This window comes from Rhinoraja longicauda, chromosome 16, assembly GCF_053455715.1.
Source record: "Rhinoraja longicauda isolate Sanriku21f chromosome 16, sRhiLon1.1, whole genome shotgun sequence".
Classification (NCBI taxonomy): Eukaryota; Metazoa; Chordata; class Chondrichthyes; order Rajiformes; family Arhynchobatidae; genus Rhinoraja; species Rhinoraja longicauda.
The window spans coordinates 16627558-16641916 of NC_135968.1; the positions used below are offsets into that span (position 1 = coordinate 16627558).

General features: G+C 49.8%; 1 protein-coding gene across 1 annotated transcript in view; it reads left to right on the top strand.

The window, feature by feature from the left end:
• Positions 1 to 13085: 13085 nt before the first annotated feature.
• The window catches only part of loxl4 (lysyl oxidase-like 4), a 55677-nt gene continuing 54403 nt past the window's right edge, over positions 13086 to 14359 (top strand). Inside the window, exon 1 of the mRNA XM_078413297.1 lies at positions 13086 to 13183. The gene's annotated coding sequence lies outside the window, so the exon portion shown is untranslated. The remainder of the gene's footprint in view (positions 13184 to 14359) is intronic.

Here is a 14359-nt window from a genome sequence, read left to right on the forward strand (position 1 = left end):
TAATTTGCAATCCCCGCATACACTCTGAATGTAAATGTCTGCCTCGGAAGTTTGAGGAGATTCGGTCTGCCACCGAACATTCTATTGAGCTGCTACTGTGCGGGCGGCATGATAGCGCAGCGGTAGAGTTGCTGCCTCCAGCGCCAGAGAGGCAGGTTCGATCCTGACCTCGGGTGCTGTCTGTAACGGAGTGTGTACATTCTCCCCGTGACCATGTGGGCTTTCTCCGGGTGCTCCAGTATCCCACACACTCCAAAGACGTGCAGGTTTGTAGTTTAATTGGTAACATTATAAATTGTCCCTAATGTGTTGGATAGTGTTAGTGTACGGGAGTGATGGATAGTTGGCACGGACCCGGTGGGCTGAAGGGCCTGTTTCCGTGTTGTATCTCTAAACTAAACTAAGGTGTAGAGGGGAGAGTCCACTGACTGGTTGCATTATGATCTGATCAAAAGAGTCCTTGGCATAGGTAAAGATTCAAAAGGAGATCATTGGACATGTGTTACAGTTTAGTTTATTGTCATGTGTACCGAGATATAGTGGTTATGTCCTCTCCAGTCAGCTGAAAGACAATACATGTTTACAATCGAGTCATTTACTGTGTATAGATACATGATAAGGGAATAACATTTAGTGTAAGATAAAGCCAGTCAAGTCCGATCAAGGCTAGTCCAAGGGTTACCGGTGAGGTAGATAGTAGTTCAGAGCTGCTGTGTGTGCCTGTGTGAGCGTGTGTGTGTGTGTGTATGTGAGTGTGTCTGTCTGTGTGTGTCTGTGTGGTGCCTGTGTGTGCGTGTGAGTGTGTGTGTCTGCATGTGAGTGTGTGACTTTCTGTGTGTGTGAGCGCGTGTGTGCATTTTTCAGTGTGTGTGTATTCATGTGCGTGAGTTTGCGTGTGCACGTGGGTCAGTGTGGGTGTACAGAAAATAGGTGCAGGAGGAGGCCATTTGGCCCTTCGAGCATTGACTATAGTTCTGCCTTCAACATGGTCATCCCCACCAAGCTCATCACCAAACTCCACCAGCTAGGCCTCAGCTCGTTGTTCTGCGACTGGATCCTGGACTTCTTGATGGAGCGACTGCAGGCAGTGAGAATGGGCCCGCACCAGTCCTCCACTATCACCCTGACTACCGGCACACTACAGGGCTGTGTTTTGAGCCCCATGCTCTACTCCCTATTCACACACGACTGTGTTCCTGCATTCGACACCAACACCATTGTCTAGTTTGCAGACGACACAACGGTGATCGGGCTGATCACCAACGGTGATGAAACAAAATACAGAGCGGAGGTGCAGAACCTGGCGGACTGGTGCTCAGATAACAACCTGTCCCTAAACACCACCAAGACCAAGGAGCTGATCATCAACTTCCGTAGATCACACAACGGGGAATACGCCCCGATCTTTATCAATGGGGATAGTGTGGAGAGAGTGTCCAGCTTCGAGTTTCTGGGCACTCACATTTCGGAGGACCTCACATGGTCCACTAACACCGTTGCGCTGGTCAAGAAGGCACAGCAACGACTGTTCTACCTGAGAACACTGAAAAAGTCTGGTCTGCCCCAACAGCTGCTGACGACCTTCTACCGCTGCACCATAGAGAGCATCCTAATGCATGGCATCCCTGTGTGGTACCTCAGCTGCACGGAGGCGGAGAGGAGAGCTCTACAGCGGGTAGTCCATAGAGCTCAGAGGACCATCGGAACACAGCTACCAGTCTTGCAGGGCATCGACAACACACGATGCCTCAGAAAAGCCACCAGCATCCACAAAGACTCTTCACACCCCTGCAATAGTCTGTTCGAACTTGTACCATCGGGCAGACGCTATAAGGCCTTCTACGCCCGCACCTCCAGACTCAGGGACAGCTTTATCCCCAGGGCCATAGCTGTTATGAACCGGTCCTGCTGAGTCGGATGGTCACATCGCACAGTGAACCGGCACAGACCTACTTGCACTTTATTCTTTTTGAAAACTTTTTCTAATTTTGTTTCACTGGGTGGTCTAAATTTATACTGATTAGCTAATTAATTTATTGCATCGTATGGGAGGCGCATTCCCAATCTCGTTGTACCCCTGTACAATGACAATAAAGATATATTGTATTGTGTTGTATTGTATTGTATTGTATGTGTGAGTGAGTGAGTGAGTGAGTGAGTGAGTGAGTGAGTGAGTGAGTGAGTGAGTGAGTGAGTGAGTGAGTGAGTGAGTGAGTGAGTGAGTGAGTGTGTCTGAGAGAGTATTGCAGGAGTATAGGGAAACAACAAGGGGAATGTAGACAATGGGATGTCTCCCCTAGGAGACGGCATTGACCTGATGAGAGAACAGCCTCTGTTTTTTTTCAGTGAAGGGGAAGGAGGCAGGTGAAGGGGGAACATGCAATACTAGGGGAGTACAGCAGAGGGAGCCGATGAGGCAGGAATAAGACACTGTGTTCTGCAGTGTGGAATAGATTGTGGAGTCATGTACAGCATGGAAGCAGGCCCTTCCGCCCATCTTAGTGGCTTGATTAGAGAAATCAAATATCAGACCACTGAGTTGAAAGCTGCCCAAGCGAAATAGGAGGTGCTGTTCCTCCAATTTGCACTCTGACAATGGAGGAGGCCCAGGACAGGAAAGGCTCTCTCTCTCTTTCTGTCTGTCTCTGTTTCTTCCTCTCTTCCTCTCTATCTCTCTCTTTCTGTCTCTCTGTCTCTCTCTCTGTCTCTCTGTCTCTCTCTCTGTCTCTCTCTCTGTCTCTCTCTCTGTCTCTCTCTCTGTCTCTCTCTCTCTGCCTCTGTCTCTCTCTCTCTCTCTCTCTCTCTCTCTGTCCCTCTCTCTCTGTCTCTCTCTCTCTCTGTCCCTCTCTCTCTGTCTCTCTCTCTCTCTCTCTCTCCCTGTCTGTCTCTTTCTCTGCCCCTGTCTCTTACTGTCCACCTCTGCCTCTCTCTCTGTCTCTGTCTCTCTCTCTCTCTCTCTCTCTCTGTCTCTCTCTGTCTCTCTCTGTCTCTCTGTCTGTCTCTGTCCCTGTCTCTCTCTGTCTCTCTCTCTCTGTCTCTCTCTGTCTCTCTCTGTCTCTCTTTCTCTGCCCCTGTCTCTTACTGTCCACCTCTGTCTCTCTCTGTCTCTCTCTCTCTCTCTCTCTCTCTCTCTCTCTCTCTCTCTCTCTCTCTCTGTCTCTCTGTCTCTCTCTGTCTCTCTCTCTGTCTCTCTGTCTCTCTCTCTGTCTCTCTCTCTGTCTCTCTCTCTGCCTCTCTCTCTGTCTCTCTCTCTGTCTCTCTCTCTGTCTCTCTGTCTCTCTCTCTGTCTCTCTCTCTGTCTCTCTCTGGTTTCTCCGTGCTTCCCTCCACGTCCCTGCCTCTCTGTGTGCTCTGACCGCCTCCCTTTCACCTGGCCGTGTACTCAGGGAATCTTTGCTCCGTCCCAGCCGCTGTCTGTCATGAGTCATTGCATTTTCCACATGCCACTATTGCGTGCTGAGTTACTAATGGATCAGCCAACTGTAATTTAATGACAAGGTCCAGATTGAGTGGAGGGGTTGTGACACAGATCCAGCACTGGACACATCGAGACGTTAACTGAGGTTTATCTTGAAAAGAGGGCAGCACTGCAGGGGAACAGGTCCTTCGGCCCACTACACCCGTGCTGCTAGCTCTGTGATGCTAGTTCAACGTGATGCTAGTTCATCAGCTCATACGTTATTGGAGCAGATTTATACCACTCGTTCCATCAAGTCTACTCCGCTATTCAATCTTGGCTGATTTATCTTTCCCTCTCGCCCCCATTCTCCTGCCTTCTCCCCATAACCCCTTGACACCCTTACTAATCAAGAATCATTAAACTAATCTCCTCAGCCTGCGTGATCTATATATCCCACGCAAACAGCACCTCATATCCCACTTTGGTAGCTTACAACCCAACGCGATGAACATTGAGTTCTCCAATTATAGGCAAGTAACCACTAGCACCCCCTCCCTTTACTCCTCCTCTCTTCCATGTGCCCCTCCAGGGTGCTCCCCATTTCTCTCCTCAGGGCGCTGTCTGTACGGAGTTTGCACGTTTCCCCTGGTGCTCCGGTTTCCTCCCACACTCCAAAGTCGTGCATGTTTGTCGGCGAATTGGCTTCTGTAGTAACCTCTGTTTACAAGTGAGAGAGGTTTACAAGTGTGAGAGGTTGCTCTGTTCACCATGCTTGCTCAGGGCCATCTTAACGCATGGGCCTGATGGGCACTTGCCCGGGGCCCCACGAGCATAGGGGCCCCATGCTGATCTGTGTATGTTAAGTGACTTGCAATAAATAAATACTACTTTAAAAATGTAGGTTCAATAAGTGCTTTTTTCGCAACATTTTCCATCCCTAAGTGTTTCTCACAACGATCTGTAAGTGCTTTTCGCAACAATGTAGCACCCTAAGTCCATCGCTAAGAGCTTTTCGGTAAGTGCTTTCGGCACGACGACGGGGGGGGGGGGGGGGGGGGCTGGTAGGAAAAGGGGGGTGGGGGAGAGTAACGGTAGGGGCCCCAGTACACTGCTTTGCCCGGGGGCCCATAATGCTGTAAAAACGGCCCTGTGCTTGCTCCTTGGGGACCTTGGAACACAGTGCTGGAGCAACTCAGTGGGTCAGGCAGCATCCGTGGAGGGAACGGGCAGACGACGTTTCATGTAGAATGCTCATGGAAAGGATGTCTCCTCCTCTGGCAGCTCATTCCATCCACCGCCGTCTGTGTGAAAAGGTTCATCATAAATCATTCTCTTCTCACCATTCTCGTCCTAGTGTGTAGGGAGTGGATGGGAAAGTGGGATAACATAGAACTAGCGTGATTGGATGATCGTTAGTCGGCGCGGACTCAATGGGCCGAATAGACAATAGGTGCAGGAGGAGGTCATTCGGCCCTTCGAGCCAGCACCGCCATTCAATGTGATCATGGCTGATCATTCTCAATCAATACCCCGTTCCTGCCTTCTCCCCATACCCCCTGACTCAGCTGTCCTTAAGAGCTCAATCTAGCTCTCTCTTGAATGCATTCAGAGAATTGGCCTCCACTGCCTTCTGAGGCAGAGAATTCCACAGATTCACAACTCTCTGACTGAAAAAGTGTTTCCTCATCTCCGTTCTAAATGGCCTACCCCTTATTCTTAAACTGTGGCCCATTGTTCTGGACTCCCCCCCAACATTGGGAACATGTTTCTTTGCTGTATCTCCAAATAAAGGATATTGTATTGTACTGTAAATTCAACTAAGCTAAACACCGACTGCCCCAGCACTGATTGCTCTGCCAACGAGCCTTCAACAGCCCTGCCCAAGTCCACGCTAAATTGCAGGGAGTTGTGGATTTAGCCCAGTCCATCACACGGTCGCCACCATCGACTCCAATTACACTCCACTCTTCCCCAGGAAAGCAGCCGACATAATCAAAGACTTGTCCCACCCCGGTCATTCCTTCTTCTCCCCACTCCCATCCTGCAGAAGGTACAGAAGCTTGAAAGCTCGCACCACCAGACTCAGGAACAGCTGCTTCCCCTCTGTGATCAGGCTTCTGAACAATAGACAATAGGTGCAGGAGGAGGCCATTCGGCCCTTCGAGCCTGTACGCACCGCCATTCAATGTGATCATGGCTGATCATTCTCAATCAGTACCCCGTTCCTGCCTTCTCCCCATACCCCCTGACTCCGCTATCCTTAAGAGCTCTATCCAGCTCTTTCTTGAATGCATTCAGAGAATTGGTCTCCACTGCCTTCTGAGGCAGAGAATTCCACAGATTCACAACTCTCTGACTGAAATTTTTTTTCCTCATCTCCGTTCTAAATGGCCTACCCCTTATTCTTAAACTGTGGCCCCTTTCATAACGTTGAACGGTCCTTCCATAAGCTAGGGTACTGTCCGATTCACCTCTACCCCATTGCGGACATTGAACTTTGTCTCTGGAACTGATGCGCTACGATGCTGAGAATTCTGCACTCTGTGAATTCCCCTGTGCTCTATCTATTGTATTTTAGTTTGACTTAATTGTCTTCAAGGAGAGTATTATTTGATTTGAGTGGATGGCATGCAAGTAAAAGCTTTCCTCTGTACCTCGGTAACCCTAAACCACAACCGAAACCCTCCCTATCCATAAATCTGTCCAAATGTCTTTTAAAAGTTGTAATTGTTTCCGTTTCTATAGCTTCCTCTGGCAGCTCATTCCAGATGGTGGAATAAATTACTGAGAGTTACACGTTTACTGGACTAATATGTTCTACAGAGATACACAGCATGGAAATTGGCCCACCGAGTCCATGCCGACCATCCACCACCCATTTACACTCATCCCTTTTATAGACTTCAGAGATACAATGTGGAAACAGGCCCTTTGGCCCATCGAGTCCACGCTGACCATCGATCACCCCGTACACTAGCCCTATCCTACACACACCAGGGACAATTTACAATTTTACTGAAGCCAACTAACCTGCAAACATATACTCTGAAGATAGATACAAAGTGCTGGATTAACTCAGTGGGTCAGGCAGCATCTCTGGAGAAAGCAAATAGGTGACGTTTCTGGTCGGAACCCTTCTTCAGAACAAGGGGTCACAGTTTAAGGATCCAGAACAAGGGGTCACAGTTTAAGGATAAGGGGGAAGTCTTTTAGGACCGAGATGAGAACGTTTTTTTTCACACAGAGCGTGGTGAATCTGTGGAATTCTCTGCCACAGAAGGTAGTTGAGGCCAGTTCATTGGCTATATTTAAGAGGGAGTTAGATGTGGCCCTTGTGGCTAAAGGGATCAGGCGGTATGGAGAGAAGGCAGGTAAGGGATACTGAGTTAGATGATCAGCCATGATCATATTGAATGGCGGTGCGTACAGGCTCGAAGGGCCGAATGGCCTACTCCTGCACCTATTTTCTATGTTTCTATGTTTCAGAATGAGAGCCAGGGGAGAGGGGAAACTAGAGGTATGAAAAGGTACAGGACAAATCAGAGCCGGCACCGATGGCCACGGAGCCCACAATGCTCCATTGTTGGCTGTAGAGGAGGTGGTAGCAAGGGGATATACGAACAATAAAACTAGCTGGATGACTAGGGTGGGGGAGGGATGGACAGAGAGGAAAAGAAAGGGTTATTTGAAATGAGAAGAAATCAATATTTATACCGCTGGGGTTGTAAGATGCCCAGGCAATAGACAATAGACAATAGACAATAGGTGCAGGAGTAGGCCATTCAGCCCTTCGAGTCAGCACCGCCATTCAATGCGATCATGGCTGATCACTCTCAATCAGTACCCCGTTCCTGCCTTCTCCCCATACCCCCTCACTCCGCTATCCTTAAGAGCTCTATCCAGCTCTCTCTTTAAAGCATCCAACGAACTGGCCTCCACTGCCTTCTGAGGCAGAGAATTCCACACCTTCACCACTCTCTGACTGAAATATCAGGTGGTGTTCCTCCAATTTGCGCTGGGCCTCACTCTGACAATGGAGGAGGCTCAGGACAGAAAGGTCAGTGCGGGAATGGGAGGGGGAGTTAAAATGTTTGGCAACCGGGAGGTTAGGCGAGGTGTTCAGTGAAACGATCGCCCGGTCTACGCCCTAGTCCCTTGAACCCTCCAGCACCCATGGTCAGGATCGAACCCGGGTCTCTGGTGCTGCAAGGCAGCAACTCTGCCGCTGCGCCGCCCTTCCACCCTCAGGGAACCGTGGCACCATGCAGTGACCGACCGCACGGCACTTCCACGCACTGCCCTGTTTGTTGGGAAACCGCAGGAATCTTTAAATAGAAAATAAACATTAGTTTTCTGTTCCCTTGCCTGAGTGACGTAGGCGGTGGCTATATCACCGGGGCTAACAACCCAGGGTTTAGAATCAACGACCTACAGACATTGCATTTAAATCCCATTTAAATTCAAATTCAAGCAATTAAATAACTATCAAGATTTTTCTTTTAAAAACCAGCCTCAGTAAAAGTGCCCGGAGTTTTCAATTATCGTCCTACACCCGGAACTGGAACAATGTGATTCTTACGTGCAGCAGCTTAATGGGCCTGGTAATGCAATAACACAAAAATAAATATCACAATAAATGGTCCGTTGTTCCAGGTAAACCAGACTATGACAATAGACAATAAGTGCAGGAGGAGGCCATTCGGCCCTTCGAGCCTGTACGCACTGCCATTCAATGTGATCATGGCTGATCATTCTCAATCAGTACCCAGTTCCTGCCTTCTCCCCATACCCCCTGACTCAGCTAACCTTAAGAGCTCTATCGAGCTCTCTCTTGAATGCTAGGACAGTGCAAGGAAGAACACTTTCAAGACTTTTGAACGTACCGAACCGTGAAACGCTTGGGTAGAGTGGATGTGGAGAGGATGTTTCCACTGGTGGGAGAGTCTAGGACCAGAGGGCACAGCCAAAGAACAAAAGGACGTACCATTAAAATGAAGATATAGTTTAGTTTAGAGATACATGAGGAGAATTTTTTTTTAGTCAGAATGATCTGTGGAATTCATTGCAACAGACGGTGGTGGAGGACAAGCCATTGTGTATTTTTAAGGCGGAGATTGACAGGTTCTTGATTAGTAAGGGTGTCAAAGGTTACGGGGAGAAGGCAGGAGAATGGGGTTGAGAGGGAAAGCCATGATTGAACGACGGAACAGACACGATGGGCCGAATGGCCTAATTCTGCTCCTATAACTTATGAACTTTCATAGGTGCAGAGTGCATGTTAGATCTTAGCTGAGGGAGGGCTGAGGTTGGTATTGTGCAGTGTTCTACAGTCTGGTACAAGTTGTTCTTGAACCTGGAGGTCAGGCTTTTCAAGATCCTGTACCTTCTTCCTGATGGTAACAGTGAGATGAGAGCATGGCCGGGGTGGTGTGGGCCGTTGATGATTCTGGTTGATGGTGAGAGTAAGAAATGCTGCTGTTGAATTGGAGATTTAAAAGAGTGGAGCGATTGTAACGAGTGATTGCGGATCCACTTCTGGGACCAGCAAGCAGAGAGCCGCCTGCCCTGGGAGCCACCTTGACATCCAATCATCCAGGCATCATTCTGGTGAATGCACCCTCTCCATGAAGCCTCCACATCCCTCCTGCCATGGGGCTACCAGAACTGCACGCAATACTCCAAATAAGGACAAGCAAACACTGACATTTCCATTAGCATCCACTGAGAGAGAGAGATCTGTGGAATTTTGTTTAGATTCCATTTACATTACACTGTGTGTCCGTGGGTTACCGGCTGTGTTGAGTCAATAGTTAATTCCATGTTCCACCCAGAACCTTCAGCTCCCGAGGGAATTGATTCACTCAGAGGGTCATCCACATCAGGAATGAGCTGCCAGTGGGAACCACAGTAGCGGATACAATGATGACATTTGAAAGATATGTGGACAGATATATGAACAGAAAGGTTCAGAGGGATATGGGCCAAATACAATACAATACAATATATCTTTATTGTCATTGTACAGGGGCACAACGAGATTGGGAATGCGACTTCCATACGACGCAATAAATTAATTAGCTAATCAGTATAAATTTATACAACCCAGTGAAACAAAATTAGAAACAGATTCAAAACAGTATAAAGTTCAGGTAGGTCTGTGCCGGTTCATTGTGCGATGTGACCATCCGGCTCAGCAGGACTGGTTCATAGCAGCTATGGCTCTGGGGATGAAGCTGGTCCTGAGTCTGGACGTGCGGGGGTAGAAGGCCTTGTATCGTCTGCCCGATGGTAGAAGTTCGAACAGACTGTTGCAGGGGTGTGAAGAGTCTTTGTGAATGCTGGTGGCTTTTCTGAGGCATCGTGTGTTGTAGATGCCCTCCAAGGCTGGTAGCTGTGTTCCGATAGTCTTCTGAGCTCTATGGACTACCCGCTGAAGAGCTCTCCTCTCTGCCTCCGTGCAGCTGAGATACCACACAGGGATGCCATGTGTTAGGATGCTCTCTATGGTGCAGCGGTAGAATGTCGTCAGCAGCTGTTGGGGCAGACCAGACTTTTTCAGTGTTCTCAGGTAGAACAGTCGTTGCTGCACCTTCTTGACCAGCGCAGCGGTGTTTGTGGACCATGTGAGGTCCTCCGAAATGTGAGTGCCCAGAAACGTGAAGCTGGACACTCTCTCCACGTTGATAAAGATCGGAGCGTATTCCCCGTTGTGTGACCTACGGAAGTTGATGATCAGCTCCTTGGTCTTGGAGGTGTTTAGGGACAGGTTGTTATCTGAGCACCAGTCCGCCAGGTTCTGCACCTCCGCTCTGTAGTTTGTTTCATCACCGTTGGTGATCAGCCCGATCACCGTTGTGTCGTCTGCAAACTTGACAATGCTGTTGGTGTCGAATGCAGGAACACAGTCATGTGTGAATAGGGAGTAGAGCATGGGGCTCAAAACACAGCCCTGTAGTGTGCCGGTACTCAGGGTGATAGTGGAGGACAGGTGCGGGCCCATTCTCACTGCCTGCGGTCGCTCCATCAAGAAGTCCAGGATCCAGTCGCATGACAGCCTTTCCCACAGTGTGGTGCTCGCTCAGTACCCCCCTCCTGCCATCTGCCTGGAGCCATTCCTGAGTCTACTTCGGAGCAGGTTGACGGGGATGGTTCTACGCGAGCCGGACATGGGGGTGGTCCTCTCGGCCTACGCCACTGACGTGCTCCTCATGGTCACTGACCCCGTCCACCTGCATTGTTCAGGTGCGTGTGCCAACGGGTCTCCTCTACTGCCTCCTCTGCCTGGATCAACTGGGGCAAATGTTCCGGACTCTTGGTGGGGCCCTGGCAGGTGGACTCCTTCCTGGAGGAGACTAGGCCTTTTACGCGGAGCACCACGCACCTCCTCTACCTGGGGGTCTACCTGAGTCCCGCTGCAGAGACCTGGCTGGCAAACTGGCAGGAGCTGGAGGCGAAGATCGTTTCCCAGCTTGGGCTCTGGTCAGGTCTCTTTTTCATTCAGAGGGTCATGGGTATATGAGCTGCCAAAGGACGTAGTTGAAGCTGGTACAATAACAGCATTTAAAATACATTTGGAGAGGTACATGGATGGGAGATGTTTAAGAGGGATATGGGTCAAACTCGAGCTGTTGGGACTGGTGTTGATGGGGTATCTTGGTCGGCATGGGCGTTGGGCTGAATGGCTTGACTATGACTCAATGGTCAATGGTGCAATGGTCAATGGTCAATGGTTCAATGGTCCAATAGTCAATGGTACAATGGTCAATGGTATGATGATTCATTTGTTCAATGATTCAATGGTTCAATGACCCAGTGGTTCAACGTTCACTGGTTCAACGTTCAATAATCCAGTGGTTCAACTGTGCAGTGGTCCATTGTTCAACGTTTAATGGCTCAATGGTACAATGATACCATAAATTGTCCAATGGTCTATTGGTTCGATGGTACTTTATTGTCGGTACAGTGAAATTCCTTTTTTTGCATACAATTCAGTAAATATCATAGGCACAATCACACTTAAGTACAAGTGTGTGGGAAGGACAGATTACACAGAGCCCTTGCACAAGAGTCGCCACGTTTCCGGCGCCATCTTGTACACTTCAAGTTCAGAGTTGTTAAAAATATAGACGGAGTCTTGACTTGGCCATGAAGGCTTGTTGTCCCAGCGATGCCACTGGGTCAGCGTTGCAGAGGTGGTCCTGGCCAGGTGATGCTGTCCATGTGTACTCCATCGCCTGAGGTCAGGACCGAACCCGGGTCTCTGGCGTTGTGTGAGGGGGCAACTCTACCGCTGCGCCACTGTGCCGCCCACAACTTGCATCCTGCCCAGGTACAAAACGCACCCGCACATGATTACAATCTAAACCCATGCATGAATCTGTGAGGCAGTACAATGGGGGAAGGAAACAGATGCAACCGATAGAGTCACCACAACGGAGTGTGTCTAGACACCAACAACGGATGCAGAGCTTTTGCACAGTTGGGTTTTGGTATATAATTTTTGCTCGCAAAGGAAGCTCAAATTTGAAATATAAAAAAAGACTGGGGTGGTGGGAGATGGTGGAGAAATGTGTGAGCACATGGGTTAGGGGTGAGGGAGGGGGGAAAAGAGGCGTCATTGTTCTCTCCCTCTCTCTACCTCCCTCCCTCTCCATCTCCATCTCCATCTCCATCTCCATCTCCATCTCCATCTCCCTTTCCATCTCCCTCTCCATCTCCCTCTCCATCTCCCTCTCCATCTCCCTATCTCTCTCCCTCTCCATCTCCCTCTCCATCTCCCTCTCCATCTCCCTCTCCATCTCCCTCTCCATCTCCCTCTCCATCTCCATCTCCATCTCCCTTTCCATCTCCCTCTCCATCTCCCTCTCCATCTCCCTCTCCCTCTCCATCTCCCTCTCCATCTCCCTTTCCATCTCCCTCTCCATCTCCCTCTCCATCTCCCTCTCCATCTCCCTCTCCATCTCCCTATCTCTCCCTCTCTCACTCACACACCCCTACATACACAAACCGGTACACACACACACTCTCCTCTACACAAACCGACGTACACACACCCCTGAACGCATACGCCTACGCGCACACACTCTACACACACACAGCCCTACACACACGTACACACACGTACACACTCTACACACACACAGCCCTGCACACACTCTACACACACTCTACACACGTACACACCCTACACACGCGTACACAGTTGTCACCCTGATACAGACCGTCTTTCATACACCCACTGTGCACACGTGCCCACAGACAGTGAATCTCCCACTCTCCCACTCTCCTCGCGTTCACACTCTCGCCTTGCCTGAGAACTCACCCCTTCTCCTGCCCACCCGACCCCAAATGTCGCCTCGCCTCATCCATGTTCTCCAGAGTTACTCCAGCACCCTGTATCTTTTCTCCTCTCCCGCTGAACCTCTTCGAACCTCTTTACGCCTCTCTCTCTCTCTCTCTCTCTCTCTCTCTCTCTCTCTCTCTCTCTCTCACACACACACACACACACACTCTCACTCACACACACACACACACACACACATTGAATAGTTTTCCTCTTGGTTTAGTTGCTCCGGGAGTAAGGGGAGGGAGGGGGTGCAGAGAGGGAGGGGAGTGGAGGGGAGGGTGGAGTATCACGGGGCGGCTATATAAACTCGGGGCTCGACCTGCCTGTTGAAAGTCAGTGGGAGCAGCGAGTCTGTGTGTGTGTGGTTTAGTGACGATCTCCGGGCATCTAAAACATCTCCCCGATTCTGCTCGCTGATTCTCTCGGGTCAACTTCACGTAAGTACCGTTAGCGGCCCAGGTCGCTTGCAAAGTCTTTGTACAGACACAGTCTGCATCAGTTTGGACTTGCAATAGTCCCCCAACCGGCGGACTATGTGAGCCTTTGTGTGTGTGTGCGCCTGTCTCTAAACCGGGCCCGGCCACTAGAATCTCCCCCTTGCTGTCCCGGGAGAAGTTTTGAAACTTTTACACGACTTGGCAAACTTATCTCGCAGCTGATTCCCCGGTGAGTCCCGACCCCACTCACAGTGAGTTCGCTGTGTGTGTGTGTGTCTGTGTCTGACCGCTACTCTTACAAAGGACCCTCTCTCTCTCCAATCATTCACACCCCACCCCACCCCACCCCACCGCCCACCCTCTCTCTCCTCCACACTCTCTCATTCATTCTTCTCCCCTCACTTCTTCTTCTTCTCACTTTCACGTTCGTTACATCCGTCTGTCTCCCCCTTTCATTTGTCTCCTCTCCCTCTCCACATTCACGTGTCCCCCCCCACTCGCCTTTCTCTCCTTTTCACGTTCACCTTTTCCCCCTATCTCTTTATCTCCACCCTCTCTCTCTCTCTCTCTCTCTCTCTCTCTCTCTCTCTCTCTCTCTCTCCCTCTCTCTCTCTCTCTCTCTCTCTCTCTGTCCTTCCTTCACTCATTATTTCTCCTCCCCTCTCCCTCTCTACATTCACTTGTTCACCCGCCTCTCCCCTTTCTCTCCCTTTCAAGTCAAGTCAAGTCAAGTTTATTTTTTATCACATACATATACAAGATGTGCAGTGAAATGAAAGTGGCAACGCCTGCGGGTTGTGCTAAAACTACAAAACAGAATAGAAAAAAAAATTGACACAAAAAAAAATTAATACAGTAAATTAAATTAGTCCCTGATGATATGAGAGTTAACAGTCCTGATGGCCTGTGGGAAGAAACTCCGTCTCATCCTCTCTGTTTTCACAGTGTGACAGCGGAGGCGTTTGCCTGACCGTAGCAGCTGGAACAGTCCGTTGCTGGGGTGGTAGGGGTCCCCCATAATCTTGCTTGCTCTGGATCTGCACCTCCTGATGTATAGGTCCTGCAGGGGGGCGAGTGTAGTTCCCATAGTGCGTTCAGCCGAACGCACTACTCTCTGCAGGGCCATCCTGTCCTGGGCAGAGCTGTTCCCAAACCAGATTGAGATGTTGCTGGACA